Consider the following 2503-nt stretch of genomic DNA (forward strand, 5'->3'; position numbering starts at 1 on the left):
GGATGATCGCGGTGTCAGGTTCCGCTTCGGGATTTCTTCTGTGGCTCAGTGACGCTGGGGTCGGCGAGGAGGTCATCATATGGGATGCCGGGGCCAGGTTTGGGATAACCGGGGGTGTGTGTGACCAGCGTCTGCGGCCCAGCTTTGGACGCCAGGACCCCGAGTTCCACCCTCCGCAGCCGATAAGGGAACGGAACCCGTAGCATCCCGTAGTTTGAGTATACGGCGGTTTCGCCCACTGTTCATTCAACTCGTGATTGCAGTTTGGGTTGTTACGAACCGCGATGCTGTGAAAATTCTTGTACGTTTCCTGCTTCAGACGTAACCTCATTTCAGAGCCCGCGCGGGATCGTATGTGTCTAACTTGGACGTCTAACTTAGAGGAGGCGGGCTGATGGTCAGAAACCTTTTTTTCTTTTCCTTTTTTTTTTTTTTTTTAAGCCTTTTTTTAATCCCTAGATTGACTAACTGCAGGAGCGACTCATACAGACACGCCTGTCGCTCGCTCCCCACCTGTGGCCGCAAAGGCAGAACGGACTCCCAGTGACTTTACCGCCCTCAAAGTCGAAAATACATACTCCGTAACCCTTTGCAGAAAACGCTTGCCAACGCCTGCACTCACCTCAATGTATAGCAGCGGACACTTGCTTATTTGCCTGACATACAGTCACACCTTCTTCTTTGCTAACAAACTACGTGTTCTTTAGTACTCGCCCCTCTGGCGAGGCGACTGATAACCCAGTTTATTACTAAGTCCTGGTCGATCGTAGCCAGTCGTGGTGGTTTCCAGTTCCTGTTGCTAGTTATTGAATTTCTGTGAAATGAACTTAGGTCCAGCTAGATATGTGAAAATCTGTTAGTGGTTTCTGGTGGGGGGGCATTTTCTCTTGAAAATACTCTGAATCTCCTTTTCCATGTCAATGATGATACTGTCTGAATATAACCTTTCTACTTTCTAATGTTTATAATTTATTCTTATCTCAATTCTTTGGCTCAAATCTGCAATACAAAGTAGGAAAGTTGGGGTGGTAGTGGACAGCTGTGTCCCAGAAAATTCACCTGCTGGGTTTTCTGGAATTAACAGTATCTAGGAGGGCAGGAACATAAAAGGACGAATTCAACCAGGATTTCAAATTTAATGACATAAAAATGTTCATAGTATACTTTAAATTAAAAAAAAAGAAAGTCTATTTAATGTGATTTATGTCTCCCGTTACTTTTTGTCCACTTTATTTGCACGAGTTTTCTTTCGATCTGTCTCACTACAAATGCACATATCTTACTGGTCTTTTTAAAGAACAAGCGTTTGGTATTGTTGAGCTCTTCCATTTATTTGTTAACTTAAAAGTTCTGCAGGTTAATCACTATAAAAGTATCTACATATATGTATATATGTGGTATTTACATATACTTTATATGTAAAATATTTAGAATCTGAACATGTTTTTTAAATATATGTGCTGTATATAAAGTTTTGTACTATTTTTGTATATAAACAGCCACTGCCCGGGTCAAGAAGGCACTGTGCCGGCACCCAGCGGTGTTGTGTGAGCTCCCTCCCAATTACATTACGTCCTCCCACCTAAAGGTAATTATCATTCTTTGCTCTCAATACCAAACGCTTTAAGGCTTTTCTTTATAGTTTTATCATATAATTACTCATGCCTAACCTTTATTTAGTTGTGCCTATTTTTAATTGTCTATCAGTGTAATTATACAACCCACTTTTTTTTATGTCAAGCTTTTTTTTGCTCAATGCTTGTAAGATTTTTCTTGCACATGGGTGTTTTTTGTTCATTTTGTTTTGTTTTGTTTTGTTTTTGCTCTGTAACAGACAAGGCTATTCTATAAAGTGCACATGGTAAATATTTTAGGAGCTGCAGGCCACAGAGGGTCTCTCTCTCACATATGCTTCACAAACACATGTTTTTGTTTTAACATCCTTTAAAGGCGTTAAAACCATTCTTAGCTTGCAAGCTGGGCCAAGGTTGTATTTTCCCTGTAGCATTCCACAGTTTGAGTGTATGAAAGTTTTTCCTACTATTAAATAAACTTGTACTGTTTGCAGTTTGGATTGTTAGGAATACTGCCACTATGAAAATCCTGTGCATGTCTTCAGGTTCAAAGGCGCCCTTATTAGCAAGGGGATATTTAGCTTAGATGTATACCCCGGAGCGAAATTGCCGTGTCTTAGGGAGTGTGTAACTTCAGTTTAAATAGATGATGTCAAAATGTTTCCCCAGGTGGTTGTACCCTTTACCTATATAGCATAATGTAATTTGCTATATAGTATGCATTATGTGGTCTGTTTAAAATATCTTTCCATACCCTCATAACATTGCGAGGTTCTTTTGTGTTATCATCTTAAAGTTTTATTGATTTGCCTCTCTCGTCGAGATTGAGAGTTAGCCCCCAACTGATTTTTGTGTACGTCGTGAGCTGGAGTTCAAGCTCCTTCTCCTCATTCCTCCATGCCCCAGCGTGGCTGATTGTGTCAGCATCA

The 2503-nt window shown here is 40.9% G+C and overlaps 1 protein-coding gene and 1 long non-coding RNA gene across 2 annotated transcripts in view; both read left to right on the top strand.

The window, feature by feature from the left end:
- LOC111732356 overlaps positions 1-1200 on the top strand; it is a 2024-nt gene extending 824 nt beyond the window's left edge. Inside the window, exon 3 of the long non-coding RNA XR_002777517.1 lies at positions 460-1200. This is a non-coding gene — a long non-coding RNA (uncharacterized LOC111732356). The remainder of the gene's footprint in view (positions 1-459) is intronic.
- Positions 1-2503, top strand: part of LOC105306592 (zinc finger protein 432) — a 53336-nt gene that overhangs the window by 38965 nt on the left and 11868 nt on the right. Inside the window, exon 1 of the mRNA XM_023524141.1 lies at positions 1494-1588. The gene's annotated coding sequence lies outside the window, so the exon portion shown is untranslated. Of the gene's footprint in view, positions 1589-2503 lie in introns of the transcript that reaches the window.

This window comes from Pteropus vampyrus, unplaced genomic scaffold, assembly GCF_000151845.1.
Source record: "Pteropus vampyrus isolate Shadow unplaced genomic scaffold, Pvam_2.0 Scaffold448, whole genome shotgun sequence".
Lineage (NCBI taxonomy): Eukaryota > Metazoa > Chordata > Mammalia > Chiroptera > Pteropodidae > Pteropus > Pteropus vampyrus.